The sequence below is a fragment of the Vulpes vulpes genome, chromosome 11 (genome assembly GCF_048418805.1).
Source record: "Vulpes vulpes isolate BD-2025 chromosome 11, VulVul3, whole genome shotgun sequence".
Taxonomy (NCBI): Eukaryota; Metazoa; Chordata; class Mammalia; order Carnivora; family Canidae; genus Vulpes; species Vulpes vulpes.
Genome location: NC_132790.1, coordinates 54,971,870 through 54,996,326, shown reverse-complemented (window position 1 = coordinate 54,996,326; position 24,457 = coordinate 54,971,870).

Below are 24,457 nucleotides of genomic sequence, written 5' to 3'. Positions count from 1 at the left end.
AGTTTTTATGGAGTGAGGGGCATGGTGGTAAGGTCATAAGGTACCTACCTACAGTGGTGCCATCCATGCATCAAAAGAACTGTACTAGTTATCTAAAGTGGTGCCACCTGTGTGCCAAAGGGGAGAATAAGATGGAGAGCCAAAGACAGAGTCAGTGTTGGCAGTACTCCTACAGATCACAAGGTGATGAGACCGTAACTTGCTCCATTCATCTAAGCTACTAGGAAACCATGTTTATAAGCTGTGATGATGGAAAAGTCCCAACCTGAATAATCCAAACTTAGTTCGGAAATGACCTGTATGTCTCTTAAGAATTATTACTGCTGCCTGTTTAGTTCAAGATTTTCTTACTTGCTAAATGGCTACCTTGGGCAGGAAGTACACCAAATTAGCTAAGCAGGTGGCAGGCTAGGGAAAAAACTTTTATAGGCCATTAATGTCTGAGAATCGAGTTCCAGCGCAAATGCAGTTTATCTTTGGGTCTCCATTGTTGGGAGTATCTTGTTTAGGCTGAAAATTGTCCTTGCCAGATTCATGTTTCTGCTTTGTACCAGATTTTGACATCTTAATCCTTTTAATTTTGAATATATGCACAGATTCTTTCCTCTGAGGAACAAAAAAAAAAAAAATCTTGGCTATAAAATGTATTCTTAATTACCTTACCAAAGGAGAGAGATACAGATCCCAAGGGTAGGTGAAAAGGAGGGAAGAAGAGTACTCCCTTGCTTCAAAGAGGGGTTATTTTAATGTTTTTGGGAGGGAGTTGATGCAAGTGTTGAGCAGGAACAAAGGTAATACATGTGGAAATGTTACAAGATTATAGTTAATTGTTTAAAGTGCCAATGTGATATAAAAATAATATTAAAATAATTTCTTTTTTCGAGATATATATATTCTGAACCAAGTTTGCCACCATTTCTCTTTAAAAGTCCTGAGTCTAGGGCAGCCCCAGTGGCTCAGCGGTTTAGTGCCTGCCTTCAGCCCATGGTGTGATCCTAGAGACCTGGAATTGAGTCCCACGTTGGGCTCCCTGCATGGAGCCTGCTTCTCCCTCTGCCTGTGTCTCTGCCTCTGTGTGTGTGTGTGTGTGTGTGTGTGTGTGTGTGTGTGTGTCTGTCATGAATAAATAAATAAAATCTTTTAAAAAATAAATAAATAAAAATAAAAGTCCTGAGTCATAAATAAATAAATAAATAAATAAAAGTACTGGGTCTCTGATATTTTGGATACAAGTGGGTAGGCTTTCAAAAATGAAGACAATATTGTTCTTCAAGCCAACAAAGCTCTGCAGCCATAGTGGATTATACAGCTTCCAGAAGCCTGACCCTGGTGAACTACTGCCAGTGTTTACAAAGCTACCCTATAGAGGGTACTGTCTTCAAACAGCCAGGGACTCATAGCCTGCAGGTGCTGAAGTCAGAAAGGTGACTAATGTTAGCAATCCCCATTGACAAGCACACATTAGCACACACACTCACGCCCATGCTGCCCATGCTCTACCAGCTTCCTATCACCAGGAACCAGAAAGCCCCTACCTGAAGCAGGACCCTTGGTCTGTACATCCCACAGAGAGCTTAGGTAAGACTTCTGAAGTTTGCATCCCATAACTCCGATCCACAAACCCAGTTTCCCACAAAACCTTCCTGCCCTGGCCCTAGAGAAGCCCCACCTCTGGTTTGTCCGGACCACCCATAGGACTGTCAGTGGGAGGTGGCTGCTGGTGGCATAGGCCTCCCTCCCATTCCTTTTTCTGAATTTTGCAAGCTTCTGAAAAGCACAGATACAGAATGCCTGCACGGCGGGCATGCTTCACATTTGTCTAAAATTTCTCGTGTCCCCACAGGGGATATAAAGGTGTTTCCCACAACTTGTGCCTAAGGCAACCACAGTTTTGCCTGCGTGAACTGGGCAGATGAAGGAACAAAGGCAAACTGGAGATCAGGCCAGCCAATCTTGTCTGAGGAGGCTCTGAGGAGAGGTGCTCATCTCTGCAATGAACTGAGCAATCAAGAGACCACAGGAGAACTGGCTGCCATCAGGCAGGGACAACAGGAAAGAGAAAACACAAGTGGCCCCCAGAACATCAGCAGATCCTCAGCTTCGACACCAGAGTCCAACCTGGCTTCAAACAAGGAAGGTAGCAAGACCTGCTCCAGATCATGGGCCCTGATGCTGGGACCTCAGCTCTGAAGCTCACCAGCTGGGTCACACTTAGAGGATTGCACAGCTTGGGGCCTCAGTTTACCCATCTGTAAAGTACAGATGATAATGGTCCCAACCATAGGCTTGTCTTGAGCGTTAAAGGGGTAATGGGTAAGGCCCAGAGCACCATGCTTAGTGCATGATGGGCACTCAAAGTACGTTACAGATTAACACAAAGGTAAATATGGACTTCGAAAGGATTTACAGGGCTGCTGTTAGCCCATAGGTGCCACCGATAATATCCTCTCCAGGAGAAAAGGTGTTCTTCCCAACCATGGGCTCTTCTGTTAGCACTTTCTGAGGGCAGCATGGAGGACCCTCCTCAGTCTCAGGGCTGGGTCAGGATGTCCTGGGTCATCACTATCAAAATCTATTCTTCCTGCACATGAGAGGATTGGAAATGGGAAGGAGGGAAAAGAAGGGGATTGCTCGACCACCACACTGCTGGCCATCACCATATTCTCACTCAGAGCCTCCTACTGGCCTGCCAGTCAGGGCCCAAGACTCTCCTCCTCGGGAAAGCCCCAGGTTCAGGCCTGCCCTCAGACACCAGGCCAGCCTCCTCAATGGCATTCTCTGCCTAGCTCTCCACCACAACAAGCCCATCCTTGGGGTGTCATACATGCACAGCCCAGGGAGGTGATACCTCTGTAGGCAGGACACCTGCTAGTTTTCAGGCCCTTAGCACCTTTTGATGAGATCAATTCTATTTCAAGCCAAAATGGAGCTGAAAGCCATGAAACCCCCCAGCCTACCTCTTTCTTCTGCACAAGGCTCCTACCTAGAAAAAAACCTCTTGTTCTCAACCTGAAAAGACATAATGTTGGACCCTGGAAATGTGTGGGCTTTCAGGAGACCTGAAGATGGGAAGAGGAAGAGAGAAATGGCTGCACATGGCAGGTGTGTGGCAGGAAGCTGAGTCCAGGGTGGTTATGGTAAACAGGAGAAGGAATTGGGGGTCTCAGGGGGTGAGAAGTCTGGGGGTCCCAGGGCAGGCCAGGGAAGACACAAACACTAAGATGGAAAAGCCCCGAATCTCCACCTCACATTACTTGTCTGAAAAGTGAGGTGCTGACCAGCCACCCCATCCCGATCTTGGCAGAGAGCACAAGAGCATAAATATGCCATTCTGTAGAGAGGATTGTAACACAGATGCCACCTGTTGCCAGGCCTCTTTAGCTTGCATGTCCTCTCTTCAGGAATGTAGCTAATTACATAAAGTAGGGTCATTTTGTTTCCCAGAAGAACCCATTCTGAGCACCCTCTGCATTCAAGGATTGATGGCATGCCTTCAGGTTTTCCTCTGTAAAGAAATCTTTTTGCCAAACATTTGTGAACAGCAGATAACATATAAAGGGAAAACGCTGAAGGCAGAGATTAAGAGGGAATAAAGGGAGAAGATGAGTGAGTAAAACAGCTTCCACATGCTAGTTTCTTCAATTAATGTTTGGGAGGCTGAAACTTCACCCAAATGCCCAGAATGCTTGCTCCTTAGGATCCACGTGCTTATGCTCCCTACACCCCAGGCAGTGACATCATGCAAAGGGTGCTGGAAGGTGCTAGAAGATGCTGGAAGGTAGGAACAGTTGACTGCAAGTCATCAAAAGTTTCTAGAAGACACTCAAGCTTTTCCCTTCCCATCTTCATGATCCTACTTAATGGAATTATCCTGCCGCACCCCCAGCTGCACACACCACGTCTGCCCCTTCATCCTGAAGAGCCTGTCACTGGGCCCACACCTCTGAGCTTACAGAGTTCACATGCACTTTTTTAGAAAAGGGGATTTGGGAATTCAATTTCACACAAACCACTAGGTTACTGATGTAACAAGTGTGGTTTCTAGTTAACCCAGCAATGTCCCATCCATCTCTGTTATGAATGCAGAAGCATTGCAAAGAGCAGAGACAGTGAACAATCAAGTCATCTGAAAAGATAGCAAAAGGGGAGCAAAGTGTGAGAGAAGAAACACATCACAGTCTGGAGCCATTGGGTGCAAAACTGAATGCCATTCCTTGAAAAGGCTCCTGAGCAAAGCTAGCAGGAATGGTGCTGAACCTCAAAACAAGACAAGCTCCATTATACTCATGCAATAAGATGTATTGGGTATACTTGAAATCCTTTATTTGTCTCAAAACCTTTCTCAACAATTAGTATTTTTTCCATTTCTTGGCATCCATTAATAATGACTTCATTAAAAAAAAAAAAGCACTGCCAAAGCACAATAAAACATACTCATTTTTAAGAGATAAAAAGTGGTAACCTTCAGGGATGCCTAGGTGGCTCTGCTGGTTAAGCATCTTGATGCGTGGTTTCAGCATCAGGCTCCATGCTCAGCGGGAAGTCTATCCCTATGCTTCTCCCTGATGCATGGTCTCTCTCTAAAATAAAATACATAATTTAAAAATAAAAGCACTAAACTTCAGTCCTTCAGAAACATCCTGCACAAAAGCCCAAGATAAACCCAATATTGAGATCCAGGTAGGAAAGTTTCTCTCAGCCTTTGAGAGAGGTTGCTCTTATGTGACACAGAATTTTAACCACCTTAGCTATACCTTCTTACACTTGATTATAAACAGACTAGGGAGCGTCCCTGTAAGGGTAGGGACACAGATAGGGGTTGTTCATGAATTAATCATTGTTGAGACTGGCTTTTGGGTACATAGGGTTTAGTCTATGATCCTCTCACTTTTGTATATGCTGAAAATTTTCCTAAATAAAAAAAAGATATTTTAAGGCTGAATTGATCTTAGAGTACTCCACTTGAAGAAAAGTAGAAGTCACATCATACATTTTAAAGCCATTTCTTTCCAAAACAATTCAACTAAAATATGAAGGTACTTTAAAGGATGTACTCTAGAAAATACACATTTATCTAAAAATATCTCATTTCTTGGCAGTAATTTCTTTATGTGGAAGGGGAGAGAAAGTGTGTGTATGTCACACTCTCTCCCTCTGGCAGGGCCCAAACCTGTTCTTTCTGCACTGATAACCTCTCTTCACATAAGCCAGCCAACCTTGAAACATGTGGCCAAAGGCACTGGTACCATGGCCATGGTAGATGAAGGAGCTGGGCTTTCTGCTAGATCCTGCCTGGGAGAGACACCACCATCCCTTACCCCGGGCTGCCCACAGGAGCCTGAAACCAGGATTTCTATTGCACTCTGGATACCCAGGTAGCCTATGAGGGCCAACCCAGATTCAAGTTCTGAGGTTTGGGCTAAGGCTCACATGTGTTACCACTGGCCTCTTCCTAGAGCCTAGAGAGTTTCACCTCACCCTCTGGGCACTGGCCATTAGAGAACATTGATGCTGCAGAGCAATGTACTCTCTCAGACCAAAATAAACTGAGTTTCCAGGAAAGGCAAGCAATAGAGTCTGAGGGAGATCCAATCATTCATTCCAAAGACCACTAATTTATTCTTCATTTGTTCACATCAATGATGTCTCAATGGTTTGATCTCAACAGCCCAAGCTGGGGGATAGCAGCCAGTCTTGGCATTCCAGGGGGTGTCCTATGGTGGCTCCAAATTATTTCCTGTTTGCAGACATTTAGAGCTGCCAGCCTTCTCTGTATGCTCCTGTCAAGGACCATTTGAGGTAATTATTCTTGAGGAAACGATGCATCAAGATGGCTAATGACTTATGGACAGTCATTCAAGGCAGTAGTGGCCATCCTCTACTTATATAGCAGTCCCTTTCCCACCAAATGGCACCATCTGCCACATTATTACTCAAAACAAACCTGGGCCTTAGCCCAGAAAGTAGCCTGTCCAGCACCCCCACATCAAATACAGTCCATTTGAATTCCTAAATATCTCTCAAATCCATCCAACACTCCATTTCCACTTGTAACACCTCATCCACTCTCATTTCCTTGAGCTTACTGCTATCTTTGGGAAGTTCAAAATGAGGCCAAGGAAGGTAGGAAGCACCTCTGCACCCCAGGAAAGAAGATGTGCCATCCTTGCAGGAGGCACTTGGCATCCTAGAATGTCAAATTCTCCCTATGTCTCAGCATCTGGCTCAACACTTTCCCAAATATGAAGCCAGCTGGGCCCAGCATTCATGAGGGGGGTTTCTTAAAGGGTTGTTCCTGAAAGCCAGTCAAAGTGAGGAACAGAAAATCAAAATTTCCACCCAAAGGAGAATGGAGGAAAAACAAAAACAAAAACAAAAAACAAAGGAGAATGGGAAAGGAGCCAGGGGAGTGAAGCAAGTCAATCAGAGAAGGACAAACATGGTCTCATTCATTTGAGGAATATAAAAAAATAGTGAAAGGGAATAAAGGGGAAAGGAGAGAAGAGTAGGAAATATCAGAGAGGGTGACAGAACATGAGAGACACCTGGGAAACGAACAAGGGGTGGTGGAAAGGGAGGTGGGCGGGGGGTGGGGGTGAATGGGTGATGGGCACTGAGGGGGCACTTGACAGGATGAGTACCAATATGTTGGCAAATTGAACTCCAATAAAAAATATACCAAGAAGAAGAAGAAGAAGAAGAAGAAGAAGAAGAAGAAGAAGAAGAAGAAGAAGAAGAAGAAGAAGAAGAAGAAGAGAGGAAAGGAGCCAGGGGACCCAAGTAAGATTTGGCAGATAGGAGGAAAAGTTGGTGGGTTCATCTTCCAAGAAGGCAGCCTGGCTTCATGTGAAACTCATTCTAATCCTTAAGAGACTCAAAAAGGTAGCCTGTTGACCTGACCACAAGCATATTTTTCTCATGGTATTCTTCAAAATTGGACTTAAAAGGCCTTTAGCTGGAACATGCCATCTTCATTCATTTCTCCAAGGCCCCACCACACCTGCAGTATGGCACCTGGCCTAATTCACATACTTCTGCCATTTTCTGAACACTCGAGGAGTTGAACTATTTCACCCCCCTGCCTTGAGCATAACTGGCTGCAGAAAGTGCCAAGGGAGCATCCCATACGGCATGTGACAATTCTGTCCCTAGAGTTTGAGCCCTCCCACCCCCCACAGAGGCCATAATGTAGAAAGCTGCAGTCTCACCCACAGACTCCGCTCCAGCCTATGCCTTCTGTCCAAGGGCAAAGCAGCCCAGGTGAAAGGGCAGCTGAAGATTCAGGCTGCAATGGATCACCCACCATCTGCTCCAGCAGATCGCAAGGGACAGGAGACCACAGTCAAGTCCTCCCCATCCCAAATGGAGTCCCTCACACCCTGTAAGGTCCTTATATTTCCATCTCCTGCCTTTATAAAGAATGGGACTCAATCCAATTAATGGTTTAATTTTCAAAACCCTTTTTAGAAATCTAAATTATCCAGAAGTTCTGATAAACCTATTCCTGTTGGTCCCAGAAGAGGTAAGGACTCACCTGCAGGCAGAAGTGATGCTATCTAGGAAGCCCGGGGAACCATTACAGACTTCTGCACTGGAAGGCAGCTTTTACATCATCCATAAAGAAATTGAAGCTGAGAAAAGTTAAATGACTTTCACAAGGTCATACATCTGTTTTACAACAGACAGAAACTAGAGGTGTATGTTTTCTTATGGAATACACCTGAAGCCCCTCCCCAGGCATCATGTTCTCTTGCTAACTTTGAACAACATGCTCAGCTCACCTCTGACAGAGGAACACAGCCTCACATCATAGGGATTGTCTGAGTCTGACATAGATGTATGAGTTTAACTAATCATAGCATAACTATGATTAAGTGAATAATGTTCTGTTAAGAATGTTAAAAAGGCAGGAAAATTATTTGGTGAATTATATACGATCGTCATATGTCATTTTACTTTCCAAGGAAAGTTATTTCCAAAAATATCCACCTGTAATTTCAATCACATACAATATGCACAGATAAGATCATAAAGCTTTATGCCAGCCACAAAAATTTAGCATAGGCCCTCTGGCCTGGAAGGAATTAAGCAAGTTTAAAAACAATTAGTTTCTCAAAAGAAAGTGGGTAAAGAAGAAAAACAAAACAAACCAAAAAAACCTCCCTCATACTCTGTAAAAGACTGCATGCAAAAATCATCACGAATTTTTTAAATAGTCACAAACTCTTCACTATGTGATTTCACAGTTCCTCCCAACAAGAGAGTCTTCTCTCCCATTCCTTGAATTTGGACTTGCCCTGAAACTTGTTTCAGACAAGAGGACATTAACAAGCATTAGGTAAACAGAGGCTTAAAAAGCACTTGCACAGGGCTCCTGGGTGGTTCATGGTTGGGCGTCTGCCTTTGGCTCAGGTCGTGATCTCAGGGTCCTGGGGCCCAGCCCTGAATCTGGCTCCCCACAGGGAGTCTGCTTTTCCCTCTGCCTATGTCTCTGCCTCTTTCTGTGTGTTTCTCATGAATAAATAAATAAAATATTAAAAAAAAAAAAAAAGGACTTCACATTGGAGTTTGCCCTCTTTTACTGCTCAAGGAACCAAGTGAACACAACCACTGTGTGAATGAGCCCAAGTTAACCTCCTGGAGGATAAGAACCCATGTGCCCCAGCTGAGCCAGCCGACACCAGCCCATGTCAGTGAGTCCATGCTAAATCAGTCTCAAACCAACCCACTAATTGCCCACAGACTATGTGACAGCCCAGCTGAGATCACTCACACCATTCCACATCAGATGGATCAGAAGCCATTAAATTTTGAAATGTTGTTATGATACAAAAGCTACCAGATTCATTCTCCCGCATTGCGGTACCTTCATATTATCAAAATCCAATAATAGCAGAAATCTCTTTCACGTTGTTGGGGAGAGAAAAAATCTCTGTTGAGTGGGCCAGCAGAGATCTGGATATGGGACTGATAATAATTTCTTGACTTTTCTCCCACACCAGCCCAAGGAGCCCTGTAGCAGAAGGCCTCTCATTTATTTTTGTTTGCTGATAACGATGACAGCACTGTGGCTGAACCGTCAAGCGTGGATGTCAGAAATCAGTAATCAATATCAGAGTTAATGTGATGTTGGCTGACGATCCCGAACCAGAAGGAAAGCAACAGGGATTAGGTTACATGGTGCACACTGCTTGGTCTCTGTTTTCTCTAGCCCTGTTCCTTATGAGCTGAGCCTATCATGCAGCAGGGTGGGTTTTGCTCCTCTTGAGTTTTAAGTCTCAGATGTGCTGTCCCTGACAACAGCCACTTGTGTGACCTGGTAAATTTCATTGTTCCCAACTGGCCGTTCACTCCTGCATTTGTCCTTTTGTTCCTTTGTGCACTCATTGCTATTACACCTAGAACAGAACCTAAAGTTCTCATCATGGAATACAAGGCTCCTGGCTACTTCTCCAGTCTCATTTCTTACCACTCTCCCCTCAGTCTGGCCTCCAGACTGCTCTTCATATGCATCAGACCTCTTGATCTTCAGGCCTTTGCACTTGCTCAGGTGACCATCTGCCCCACGTGTCTCTCCCGCTCCAGCAGACCAGTCTGTGTTTGCATACATAGTGCCTCAGCAAGTTTCTGAAAGAGAGAAACTGTCAAGACCTAGGCTGGGCATTGACACTGGGCCAAGTTGACCACATTCTGTTGGTCAAAGCAGGTCATGGGGCAAGTCTAGATTCAGGGGATAGACTCCACCTATGAGAAGCACCAAGGTCACAGAGCAAAGAGGTGCTCAAGGGAACAAGGGAGGCAGAAGAACTGTGACCATTTTATAATCTACCACATTAGCTTTTCTCTGCTTTTCCACAAGGAGGCCTGTGAGAAACCTCCCAGCATAGGAGATAGACTTTTTTTTATATGTCTTCTTATCTCTTTCAGGTTTGGAACCCATTAGACAAGAAATAAACAAACAATTTCAACTAAACCTTTTTTTAAAATTTCTGGTCAGGAAGAAGATGGAAACTTTTAGCTAGAGAAAACATGGGGATTCGTGATCCCTGTACCAGTGAAAACAGGTAATCACACATTGGCTGGGTCTGTGCTTCCAACAGTCCTGCTTGTTAACTTCTTTGAATTTTGGTTCTTTCTAAAATTCCATCTGTCCTTAAAGTATGAGGTGCTAAAGTATCAGCCCAGAGAGGTGGTAGCACATGATGTTCTGCACGTGTGCCCTGAGGTCACACTTTGTGGTTTCAAATCCTCCTAATGCCATCTCCTGTCTGTAGAATCTCAGGTAATGCAGATTCATTCTATTTAAGTCCCAGTGTCCTCCTCTGTAAGATGAAGTGAATAGCATCTATTCTGTGGGATTTGGGTAAGAATTAGAGGGAAAATGTATACATAATACTTACAGAAATGTCCAGCACATAATAGGTACAATGGATGGTAAGTATTGTTTAGGAAATAGAAACTTACATTTTCAATCTGCAAACCATTTCCTACATTGCTTTCAAAATAAACCCTTTCAGATCAGATAACTGGCTAGTACTCCCATAGAAAGCCCTGCTTGTCAACCTTTAAAAAAAACATGACAATCTTCTTATTGGTTATGATTTTCAAAACCCAGGTCTTCATAAGGTAAGCAACACCAGTGTTAACCACTGCCACTCAGAAAGCAAATCTAACCCCTAATCCATTAAATACACCATCAAAAGACACTGGGCATATTTTATACCTATAGATGAGTCAGGCCTCTAGGGATCCACAGAGAAGTAACCCCTTTCCAAATAAAGTATGGGGTTTGGAGAAAATTAGATTCCAATTCAGAACTTAGAAGGCTAATAAGAGAACAGTGTGATGCCGCTGGGTCCTCGAGGTGCTCCTGTTAACCCCCGAGAAATGAGGCTCAGGTAGACAAGATGTCTCATGGGATTTGGATGGATAACTGGGATGGATCAAGTGGATTATCAAGGCTTTAAATAGGCTGATTGCATCCTTCCCAGCTTAATCACAAAGGCACTTCTCCTGAAGGGTAGGGCTCTACCCTTGCTGGGAGTTTAGAAACAAAGCTTCTGGGATCCAACCTGTGGGGTCAATGCTACCCAGAAGCCAAGATGTGGCACAGCAGCAGTGGCTGAAGACAGAAGACAATTGCTTTCCAAAGACAAATTCCAGCTCCCACTTGCTCACATGTACAGATTTATTACCCAAACACTGTCTGAAAGCAAAATTTTATATCTTTGACAAGAAAGAGCATTTTGAACTCGGGATTTACAAGGACCAAGAAACAGCAGAAAGACACAGTCCTTTGCATCCAAGCAGTGGGGCAGTCTGAGGAATGATTATCACTGTATTCCTTGAGGGCATTCATCAGAATTACAATGAGAAACTGGAAACTGGAAACTTCCACTGTGGAAGGGCCAGAGTTTGCAGAAGTGTGAGGAAGGCTGAGGTGTTCACCCAGATCTCTCCCCTCACAGCTGACCCGGCCTCTGACTTATCCCTGTACCCTCTCTGTCCCTGCATCCCACAGCCTGCAATATCCAACACTAACCCTAGCAAATGACCTATTCTGGGGCTGGCTAACTCTGTAAAAGGCCAGATAGTAAATATTTTAGCTTCACAGACCATGCAGTCCCTGTTACAGAGGGTCAATTCTGTCAGGAGTGCAAAAGTTACCAAAGACAATATATAAATGAACAGCATAGCTGCATTCCAATGACACTTGAATTTATGGACATGGGAATTTGAATTTCATATAAGCTTCGTGTGTCATGAAATATTCTTATTTGGGTTTTTTTCCAACTATTTGAAAATGTAAAGACCACTCTTAGCTCAAAGGCCACACAAAACCAGGTTGGAAGGTAGAACACGGCCCTGCCGCAGTGAGAGTCTTGACATAATCAATTCACACACACACTGAGGAGTAAATGAATACTAAGGTTTAAAAGATTACCTCTCCCGGGGCGACTTACCTATGAGGAAGTCAATGGAACCCATTCTTTCAATAGCCAGTTATTGAGCACCTTCTAAGTGCTGAGTGCCATGCTAGACGCTAGAGATATACTAGGCGGCCCCAAAACAACCTGGTCTCTGAATTCCTGCATTTGATGGGTTAACAGGAAATTTCCCTAATTGTATTAGATGAAAGATATATCTAGGGGATCCCTGGGTGGCTCAGCGGTTTGGCACCTGCCTTTGGCCCAGGGCGCGATCCTGGAGACCCGGGATCGAATCCCACGTCGGGCTCCCTGCATGGACCTGCTTCTCCCTCTGCCTGTGTCTCTACCTCTCTCTCTCTCTCTCTCTCTCATAAATAAATAAATAAAATCTTTAAAAAAAAAAAAAAGGTATCTCTGAGAGGGAGAGGATATCTTAGGATGATGGGGAGGCTCCCCAGGATGCCAAATCCACACTCCAGAGCCCGAAATGACCCTTTGACAAGCCCAAGGGCTGATCTGGTCACAACACAGCCCTGACACTCCGGATGTGTGACTCCAGAATTCCCTGAACAAGCCACATCTGCCTTCTCCCTGCAACACTTAGATTCCAGAATGGCTTTAACTATGTCTTAGAAAGACAGATGCTTTCTGTGTAGGGGTTGGAGTGCAGTACAGAGGGGAAGAGACCAAGCCAGGGAAATAATTGAATGATAGGAAAGCTCAAGCCACAGAGCTGTGATGGGATTAACATCTGTTCCCAGGCAAATTTACCGATGATAATTCAGAACTTTACATTTTCGGAGCAACAAGACTCATTTACACAAGCGTTTGAAAATTCTGTTGTTCTATCTCCCCAGCCTGTGAAGGGCACAGAACGAAATCTGCACTTGCTTATTTTGTATCTAAGCAACTGTCAGATTCCATATCTACTAATAAGAAAGGGTATAATTATACCCTGATACTTTAATTAGTAGCAGATGCCTGTGTTTGTGAATAAAATGTAAAATTTTTAGAGGCCCAGAAGCTTGATTATATGCAAACTTCAGGTGCCTGATGTTTGGGCTTCTACTTCTTCATGTTGATCAGCAAGGACACAGAGGCCCAGACGGTGGCCTTTACCAGATCTGAACAGTGAGGAGGACCAGGGGCCTATCTGCATGCAATTTTCATATCACTGAATGTCACTGTGTAATATGTGCAGGCATTCTCCAGTGATTTCCCAGTTGTGGTTGGTAATGTCTTTATTTTTAATTCACCATTTCCTTCTACTCACAAAATATACTCAAGTAATATATATATATACCTTAAAAGAGAAGGAAAACTGAGAACTTAGAAAATCAGAGAAGCCTACCATAAACTGCAGCTGGATTATAGTTTGGACAGCATCATCCAGAGGGTATTCTTGAGGTTATCTATCATAGGAGGTGTATTTCCTCAAGCCAAAAAAAAAAAAAAAAAGCCTTTACCTTGATTAGCTTGGTTTATTTTCCTCTCTCAGAATTCAAGGCAAGTTCCTACAAATAAAAAATAAAATAAAATTTGCTTCCTCGGGTCTGAAAGCACGATGTCTTATATTGAGGCCTTTGGGGAACGACAGAAGTGATCAAAGGCGTCCTTGGAATTGCTAATATTGCTGCTTACTCCCTTCCACCTGGTAAATACAAAGACCTTAGGGTTTAAAAAATAACAGAACTCAAAAAAAAAAAAAAAAAAAAGGAAGAAAGAGAGGGAAACTAATATAATGTAAAAAAGGGAGGGAGGGAGAGAGGGAAAGTGGGAGGGAGGGAGGGAGGGAGGGAGGGAGGGAGGGAGGGAGGGAGGAAGAGGGCCAGATGGAGGGAGGAAGAAGCCATGCTCCTGTATCTCCATTCACCACTTACCAGCAGGGAGACCTGGGCCATCAGCTGATCCAGAAGCTGGATGGGTAAGCTGATCACTGATCTATACACAGATAGAGACTGTATTCATGCTCCTTGTATTGGCTCCGTCCTGGGCACAGTGCCTGGCACAAAGTGGGCACTCATTTAAGGTTTGCTAAAATAAACCAAATGGAGGGACACCTGAGTGGCTCAGTTAAGTGTCTGGGGGCTCTGGGATCAAGTCCTGCATAGGGCTCTGCACTCAGCAGGGAGTCTGTGTGTCCCTCTCCCTCTGCCTTTCCCCCCTGTTTGTATGCTCTCGCGCTCTCGCGCTCTCTCTCTCTCTCTCTCTCTCTTTCTCACTGGCTCTCACTCTCTCTCTCTCAAATAAATAAATAAAATCTTTTTAAAAATTGAATTCTCTGGGCCTCCATTTTTCCATCTGATTAAGACAGGAGAGGGACAAGACAATCCCCAACATCCTTTTTATAATTCTGCAACCCAATTACCAATAGGCTTGCAGACATCTGCAGAAGTCAGCTGTCCAGCCAAGCCTAAATTTTGACTAGAAATAGAGAATAACTAGAAAAAGTCCAGACCCTGAACTTCAACTCTGAAATCTCTAAGAATAATAGATCTCTACCCACCTGACAGGGCTCCAGGATTTTTTCAGATCGCCCTCCCATCAAATAGTCAAGAAAACATTACTGTTTCTTAAATGAATTTCTAAAATAGTTCTGCAAAAGTTCTTCCACTGGAACCAACCACTATAGGGTGAAAGGGGCCAGGCTCTACAAAGTGACCTCCTAATTTGGGAAATTTCAGGAAACTTCTTTGCCTTTTGTTCTTGGAAGCCAAGCTCCGCAAGTCAAACAATGGACTCCAGCCTTTCCAACATGGGAGTCAAAGGGCTCCACCCTAGAGTTTAGTCCTAGGGAGCCCATGGAAAATAAAAATGGGACTTAGGAGACAAAAGGATTCTGTGTATTCTTTTCCCAGTCTGGATTAAGTCAAAGAGCTGGACACAGGAGTGAAACAGGACCTATGATCTGAACAGATCTCCAAGCCCTGCTTCCTCCCCTTCAGAACTGAGAGAGTGTGACCAGAGCCTCTGGGCCGCGCGGGGGAGGGAGGCACATCCTAGCACAGTGCACAGTGCGTGGTGGGAAAGGATGCGCCCACAGGCCGGCTGCTTTGACTAACCCGTGCTGGAGACAGGCTGCCGCTGCCTTCCCTGACCTCGAGGAGCAGAACGAAGTGGATCAGGAACTTTTTACCCACAGTTAATTCCCTTTAGCTTCACCATCCCCAGCTGCTGAAATCCCGTTCCTGTGGGGAGATTGTGTGTGTTTAACATAGCTTGAGGCAAAAAAGAAGCAATTACTCTTGCCCAAATCTTTCATTCCACAAAACAGCCTTCCTGGACTTGCTGGAGAAATCTGAGTTTCTTTAATATCATCCCAACAATCTCCTCTCACGACCCAACTGTGCTCAGCAGCCCCCACACACACCTGACCCTGGGCAAGCCCGAGCCCCACCGGCTGCCTGACCATACCCGACCATCCATTGCCATCTAGCGTCTGCCTCACGCTCAGGCAGCTGCTGAGCGCATCTCCCTGGGCGATTTTGTTCATTCCTCGGCAAATAAATACTAGGAGTGAACCTGGCTTTGTCAGTCCATGATGGGGGCCTGCCTCACAAGGAAGGTGCTTGCTGTTATGGCTGACCTAGGCCTCCTGCGGAAAGAAGCCTCTCGACCTAGCTTTCTGGAGCTTTCAATTGAGGAAGGACATCTGGGGAGAACAGTCGTGTGCGTTTGAATCACAAGAGGAGCCCGTGAAAGTGCAGATTCTGACGTGGCAGGTGTGGTTGGGGCCTGAAACTCTGCGTTTCTAACAGGCTCTCAGGTGATGCTAATGCACCGGGTGGGAGACCGCACCGGTACTGGGGAGCCAGGAGGGGTGATGGGGACTCCTCTGGCATTCATAAGCCGGCACACACTCAGAAGGAGCCTCAGCTCTGTCTCTAAATTGCACAACGTCCCGCCGCCCAGCCCAGGGTCCACAGGACCCTGCTTCAGCCTGCTCAGAGCGAGAGGGAAGCTCCCGTGGGCGCTGCGGGGAGGCTTACAGGCTTGACCCCGGGGTGTAGAGGCTGCCTCCGCCTCCGCCGCTTACAAAGGTACCTGCAGAAAGACACTGAAGCTCTCTCACCCTGTTTTCTCCTCTATGACACAAGGACAGCAACAGGACTAGAGGATAATACGCATCAAGCGGTAACAGTCTGAGGTTGCTGCTGAGTGGCTTGATATCATTCTCGTTCACTGCTAGGCAAGTGCCAAGTTCCTTATCCCACTGCCCTCTGACTTTCGCTCTGTTCCATGAAAGATGACGAATATTCAATTAGACAGGGGCTTCCAGAGGCCACAGCAGCAGACCTCTTTATTAAGGGAAGCAGAGGATAGAGAGGAGGGATGTGAGGAACAGACAAGATAATCACTACTGCTGCCTTTCGGTGTCTGCTGAAGCCTCTGGAACATGCTTGGTCAGTTATAAGTGGTTCTCTGAGGGAACACAACAGCCCAGCCCAGGAGCTGCTACAGGATGCAGGCCATGGCAAGGAGCCCTCCCACACAGCCTTCTACTGGGTGGTGATGGCTTTTACTGCTGCACTACCATCCTCGCTCCCGCCACTGAGCACTAGGCAGAGGGAGGAGCGGGTAATCAGCCCCCGGGCCCTGGGGGCTTTGCACCGCACACCGAATGCCTGCAGGTTGGCCCTGTGCGGAGGCAGTGCCACCAGGACAAAGGTGGGTAATGGGCAATCCTGCTCAGTTCCCACGCTGAGGCCCTAAAGTGCTGGCAGTATGAGGAGGTAGGAAGAACAAGAGAAACTTTACTTTTTTTAAGATTTTATTCATTTATTTGACACAGAGATAGGGACAGAGCAGGATCCAGCAGAGTGGGGGTGGAACAGAGGGAGGGGGAGAAGCAGACTCCCTGCTCGGCAGGGAGCCCGACATGGGGCTCCATCCCAGGACCCTGGGATCATGACCTGAGCCCAAGGCAGATGCTTAGCCGACTGAGCTGCCCAGGTGCCTCTATTTTGTTTATTTAGATCATCATTTTGACTAGCCTGAAATGTATCAAAATTCCCACATAAAGGAATAAAAATTACAGACATTTTTTAACAAACTTTCTGATTCTCTATTGCAACTTCTTCAATCTGAGAGCTAGAAATTGTTTTCTGCCTACTAAATCTGTTATTTGAAGCCATAATCGGCCATGAGAAGCAGCCAGAAGCCAAAGTGTTAGAAGCACTGGGAGGTAAATACATTTGCGTTGTTCTGATTCTTCCCAAGGCCTTTCCATTCTGTTTTTTCTATATTTAAGTGGCAAATAGATAAAATGATTTTTTTTTTAATTTTTTTAAAAGACAACAAATCTTTGGAGGGCCAGGAGCATTTTACAATAAATCTCCAGAAAAGCCTTGGGGAAAAATGCCCTCAGGGTTGCAGAGAGGACACTGAGGAGTCACCACCTCTGTCTTGTTTATTGTGTCTCCTCTAACTGAAATAACATCCAAGAAGACAGAGACTACTGATTCCCAAGTGCCAAGAACAGTGCTCAGCACACAGCAGATGCTCAATAACTTAGTGTGGAATGAATGAAGAAATGAGTGAGCCTGGACTTGTGATCAAGCATAAACCCTCAAACTATATCACATAGTCATAGATCATTTGCCATCGGCAAAGCCCTGTGCTGGGTGCTACGAGGAATTCAATGAACAATAATGCATGGCTCCTGTTTCAAAGTACACACGGGCTTATTTGGGAGACAGGTCATAAATGTCAGGAAAGTTAAATAACAAGAAAGGATTTCATCCTTTGTGATTATCAGGAGTACTTGGTCTAAGAGAGAATCTCTATGATCTAAGATCCTAGACCTCTGATTTAATGGTTAGTGATTTCCTTCCCACTGAAGTGTCCTCCATCCTTGCCAAATGACAAAATCCTCTTATTATGCATGTGAGGTAGTCATAGGACCCGTGTATCAGCCAAGTTACCAAAATAGCAAAAAGGAAAATACACGGATTCAGTATATCAAGAGTTAAATGAGAATTTTAAATCATCATACAAGACATACCATGAGTAAGTATGATCAGAGTTACCATGTGGACTCCAGAAAAGATTATTACCAGGAGAGTTGGGGGTTGCAGGGGTCTCTTGGGGTCACCTAAGCCCCCTCCAAAGAAATGGAGAGATTTTCCAGAGGGGACAAGAACCCTCTGACCTACTGAGGACATCACAAAACCCCAGAACACCATGCTCTGGAAGTATCACCTGAGAAGCCCTATCTCCCTCAGGAGTGACTTGCCGAAGATCCTGAGAGTGTCAACCCACTTGGAACAGGAATTGGTTGGTTTGAAGGGTAGAAGCCTTCATTTCTCAGATTTCCCTCTTGTCCTCATGTCTAAGAAAAGCTGAGCCTCAGGGGAGTTTGAGAACTAAGTCACAGCTCATGTCTGGTGGAGCAGGCCTATCTTTTCACCTCCTGCTTCAGTTTCCATCTTTCATTCATAAGTGACTCTCACCCTTAGTACCAACCTCAACAAGTCGTTGGCAAGGATCTGTTGTGTTGGAAGTCTCCAGATGTGAGCAGGTGTCATGCTCAGGAGAGGAGGAAGACAATTATCTACTGAAATGTACAGCCACCAAAATAGCAAAGTGGTGAGTCACTGAAAAATGCCAACCAGGAGGATTATGACAGTGATATCACAAAGAGAAAAAATGAAGAAGAGAAAGGAAATATTCTCAAATTCGTCTCTTCCTTAAAAGAGTTGGAATATGAAATGGGGGTAAGAGCAAGAAATGGCCCTCAGCAATGAACATGGCATCCTCCCTACTCCTACCAACCCTTCTACACACCCATCCTGGAAAGGGGGTCCTTGCCGCCCTAAGGGAAATTCTTGAGATGATTCATTCAGCAGGCATTTTCTGAGCACCTACTATGTGTTCAAATAAATCAAGCGAGCTTCTAAAACAAAGGAGTTCAGTATTTGCAAGTCTGATCTCAAAATTCAAACTCACAATCTCATCTATTGACTGTTTTTATCTTAAACCTACCATCTAAAAATCAATTCTACTCAGCTCAGTTTCCAAAGAAAGCAGCCTCACTCACCTCTTGGAAGAATCTATTATATCCTGTCTATGACAACACTATGATCTATGAGGGGGAAAGAGTGCTCCTTGAAACTGTGACCTCGGGATCCCTGGGTGGCGCAGCGGTTTAACACCTGCCTTTGGCCCAGGGCGTGATCCTGGAGACCTGGGATCGAGTCCCACGTTGGGCTCCCGGTGCATGGAGCCTGCTTCTCCCTCTGTACTGTGTCTCTGCCTCTCTCTCTCTCTCTCTCTCTCTCTATCTCTCTCTCTCTGTGTGTGTGTGTGTGTGTGTGTGTGTGTGACTATCATAAATAAATAAAAATTTTTTAAAAAGTTAAAAAAAAAAAAAAAGAAACTGTGACCTCAGGAAAGCTACAGCTGTGGTAGCCCTTATGAGCCAGCAGACATGCTAAGCCCACCTGCATTCATCTGCCCCATTCAGGGACCAAGATGGCAAAAGACAAGAGCTGAGGCAACACTGTGGGGCCTTGTAGAGCCAAGGAGAGTCCTTTCCCAGGAAAAGTTAGACCTCCAGGTGACCACTCCTACTTGGAAACAGCCTTAACATCCTGCTGAGCCCCTCATGAGTTAATGAGTTAATTATATCTTTGACACATTTTCATTCTGTATTTGTGTGAGAGGCATGTTGAACATTCCAAAAATTAGATTTTGGCAACTCCTATAGCACCAAGCAGCATGTAAGTGCGAGGTCAAGGTTGATCCCAATCACTTGAAGGTTTGGGAATACTTTTGGCAGAAGAGGGAGCAGGGGTGATGCAGCAGGAACGTGTGGTCAAGGGTAGGGAGGGGGGGGTAACTTGATGGAGGCAGGTTCTCCTGATAGTTTGAGATTCACTCATCAGACCTTCCAAGCTCCTTTTATTCATAGTCCTATTTTTATTCCTCCCTACCCTGCAAACATCTCAATTCATCCCCTTTCACAAAGAAAACATATTGTCAGGTCTTGCCCTCTTTTCACTGAGGAGGAAGGAAAAATGATATTGGTTCCTACTCTGAGATTTATCAGGAAATTCCAGAAAAGAAAATTAAATCGGAGATCAATCAAAACCTCAAAGAACCTGACTGCAGGGCTAAGGCCTGGAGAGAGCCCTGTCATCCTCCTGGGGAGAAAGGACACATGGAAGAGGAGACACAAGGGCCAAGGAGCCTCCCCGGTGACCCCAAACCCAGCGGCCCGCTGTGCGCAGGCCTTCCCTGCAAGAGAATGTTAATTTCCTTAAACTCGCTCTGATGCTTGGTTCCTGATCCTTTCTCACCACCTTTCTCTCAGCAGTGATGTCAGTGATACAAAGTGAGAAAGTGCCTATTTTAAAGAAGCCGAGGACAGTCTTCGTGTGTTGTCAAAGAATGGCGATTAGCAGTTCTGTGTTGTGTCCTTCCTCTGTCATTTTCCTTAACTCAGTAACGAATAAGTTAGGTTGATTTGGGATCTTCTTTTTTCATTTTTCAGTCGCAAGTAGCTGAAACCTAAAATGTCACAAATACAAAAATAACATCCCTTTACATTTTGCAGCTTGGAGGCATGTCACGGGGAGAACTATATGTTCTGTTTCTCTACATTTGTTTAGCTGACATCATCCTTCTCCACCCATGTCCTGTGATAAAATCACTGTTTCCTTCCTGCCCCTCTGGCTTTGCTTGCGTTCTCATCTTTTGCAAGACTTTTCCTTTCTCAACCTCCCTCCCTCCCCCAGGTTCTGAACCTGCCCTGCCAGAATCTTCCAGCACAGCCATCAGCCCAGGGATGCTTGCATCTTGTACACAAGATCCAGTTTCCTTTGGGTGTGGGGACTTTCTTCGTGCTCTCAGACCTGCGCCCCACTCTCTAGACTGATGCCTGGTGCACAGCAGTTGGATCTGGGACTCAGGTGACTGGATACCTGGACCCAGCCCCAATGCCATCATTTATCGATTTGTAATAGGAGCAGATCAGAGTGTTTGATTCTGTTACCTTGTCCATGCAAGTGAGTGATGATAACAGAAACATCTCAGGGTTGTAGAGAGGGGCAAGGAGATGATCTGTGAGAGCACATCAAAGGGTCTGGAAGCCGCCAACAGATGCTAACCTGGTTTTATTTTGCCAAATGCCTGGCTCTCTCTCTCACTCAGAGATTTCCTACGAGGTTTTTCTAAGACAATCCAGCAGGCCACCTGCCCCTGGAATAAGGAAGCCAGCTTTGGCTGAGTCCCGGTCTCTCCCAGCTGGGCAGCCTCAAGCGAGTGCTAGTTTCCTAGGGCCTCAGCTTCCTCATCCATGGAGCGGGGAAAACGAGCACCCACCCAGTCTGTCTCCAAAATTATCAGGAGGATCAAATGAACATTTTTTTATAATCATAAATCTTATGGAAATGAAAGACATTGTTGTTTCTTAATTTGAAAAGGTTTGGCTTCTTCGAAATTTTTTCCCATGTCCTTCTGTCTCTCCTTATGAAAAAGTTGAGTCTTACAAAATCTCTACTAAGGAATTTCATCCATCCATCCATTCATTCATTCATTCATTCAATTCATCAACAAAAATTTCCTTAAGCACCTGCCATGTGCCAAGACCCTCTGCTGGGTGCAGGACATCACAGTTGAGTAGGACAGAGTCCCTGCTACCAGGACAGTCACAGGCTAATGGGAGAGACAGACAAGCACCAGGTGGGATGGGCTGTGATGGAGGGAGAAGGTGTCTACAGAACCAGAAGAGGCAACTTCATCCGAGGGGCTGGGGAAGACTGTGCCCACTTCCTCAGCTGTCTGAGGAGCAGCCACTTACCTTCCCCCTCTGGATTGCAAAGGGCTCATCACATGAAAAATGAGGAGCTTGAAGGAGACAAGCCCTAAGGCCTGTAAATGAGTCTATCATGTCCTGCTACCCAAAATCCTATTACCAAAAAAAATTCAAGATTTTTTTTTAAAAGGTTTTAAGCATCAGGAGGCCTACGTGCTCTAGTCAAATTGAGATACTGAACAAACATTCTCTCTCAATCTTTCTCTCTCTCTCTCCCTCTCACTCGCTCGCTCACACACACAGGCACAAATGCTCACACACCCCAACACAGCCCCCTCACTATTCACTCTAAGGGAATTTGGCACATAATTCACAGTCAGGCTTTCATCTCTCTCCCCGCACCGTGTGTAGTCATGGCTGAAAGGTATCGCAGGGGCTTTCTGGATGCGGCCAGAATAAATTCAGGTTGTAGCCTAGCCTGGCACAAAGCTGCGGAAGTTCATATGGAGGATATCACAGCTTCGAGAGGCAGTTCAGGACTTTGAGTTATTTTTAGACTTTTCAACATGCAGAACTGCTGCTTTACAATTCCATTAACCCCTCAGAGGTTTTAGCTGTCAGATTAATTTCTCAGTTCCCCGAGGAATGCTGACCTTTATTAAACCCCATTAGACCATTTCCTTTTGGGGTTCATTTCTCTGCATGTAAAAACACTCAGCATCTTCATAGTCCCACTCAATTTACTGTGCTTCTTAAGCCAGAAAAGTAAAAAAGTTTCCAAATTTTAAGAATCCTAGGCATCTTTCCCCAAACACTTTCAGAGCAAACTCACCATGGGAATGTATAACTAAAAGAAATTACCCACGATCCATGTATAAGCCTGGTGTCTCACACACATGCCAAAATGGTAATGTGCATGATGTTTAAGTAAGGGCTTAATCAAACCATTAAGAAGACTATATATGCGACCTGAGTGCAAGTTCTCACTCTGCAGCCAACCATCTGCATGACCTTGGGCACAGAATTCTACCTCCTTGGGCTTCAGTTGCCTTTTGTGCAAAATAAGGGAGTTGAACTAAATCAGTGACTTTCAACATTTTGAGAACCAGAATTCTTTCTTCAAATGATTGTAGAGCATCTCAATATATATAAGAGATACTCTAATATGTAAAGGAGATGCTCCAGGGGGGCATGTGGGTCATGAATCCCATCTGATTGGCTTGGATCCTGAAGCCCTCAGGGTACCCCATGAAACTCCCTGGGATCATTGGAACACAGGGTGAAACCCCTTGAACTGAATGAGTTTTATTCTTTTTTAAGATTTTATTTATTTATTCATGAGAAACACAGAGAGAGAAGCAGAGACATAGGAAGAAGGAGGAGAAGCAGGCTCCATGCAGAGACCCCAGTGTGAGACTCGATCCCAGGACTCTGGGATCACGCCCCGAGCCAAAGGCAGACACTCAACCGCTGAGCCACCCAAGAATCCTGAACTGAGTGAGTTTTAAGTCCTCACCAAATCCTAAACTATGTTATTCTCATTGCCAAGACCTTGCCTCTGTTAGCCCATCCACCACCTGGGAATGTCCTGCTGTTTTAAACAGCTAAAACCCATAGTAAAGAAACTTCATGACAAAAACTCTTAACAGTCACTTTCCTTGGTAACCACACATGACTCAGCTCTCTTACCCCCACAGCACCAGAACATGGGTAAGAGACAAATGACAAGAATGACCCCACTTCACAGGAAGGTGCTAGAGAGTGAGAGATTAGACAAATGCCAAGAGATCTGAAGTGATAATCCAGATCCCCCAGCACACAACAGAGCACCTCTCAAGTACATGGGTGTACCCACCTGCTGCCGGGTATAGAAGGAAATGCAAAAATGGAGGTGAATCAGAGAAGTCACCTCCACTGGGACGCATTCAGCACTGAGTATGAGTGACTCAATGGGCGAACCCACTCGGAGCAGCTGTGGGCAGAGCAGAGTGTCATCCTGAGGCCCAGAGCTTCAAACCCAGCTCTCCTGGGTGGGTAGGGGTCACTCTAACCTCCATCCCCAGGGCATGGCACACAAATGAGAGCCTCGAAAACTCTGTGAGCTGATTAATCCCTGCAAAGTCTCTCCAGACTCCAAAGCCTTCAGTCAAGAAATCAATTTAAGGAAGTTTACAGGCTCCTCTGATTGTTCCACCAGGCAATTTCCCACCAGATCTGGTAAGGAAAGCCAACAACACATTCCTTTCTTCAACAGGTATTCAATGTCTACCATGTGCCCTGTGATGCATCAGGAATTAACAGGAAGACAAAGCTACCAATTCTAACAGATATTTATCATTCATGCCGCAGAACTTTCTAGCATTTGACACAATTGATTAGTCCCTTCCTGATCATTTGCTTCCCGTGGTTTTTACAGACAAAATCCTCATTTTGCCATCTACCTCTCAGGATTCTCTTCTGCCTCTTTTCAGCCTTGCCCTCCCCTGTGTGGTCCCTGACTCTATCCCAGTACCCTCTTCCTCTCACTCTAGACCAAGGATCTTAACCCTGTGATCCCAGGCCCCTTGAGAGTCAGTGAAATTGAGTATGAAAAAAACTGCATCTGTATTTTCACTTACCTCTTCCTGAAATTTAGCAATTCCTTCTACTATGAATGCAGGCAACGAACCGCAACAGTATTAGCAGGACCTGTATCTTTGTTCCCAATAAAAATCCCAGGTATCTTCACCCCACACAACATTTGTTGCAAGGGCCTCAAAATCTAAATTCA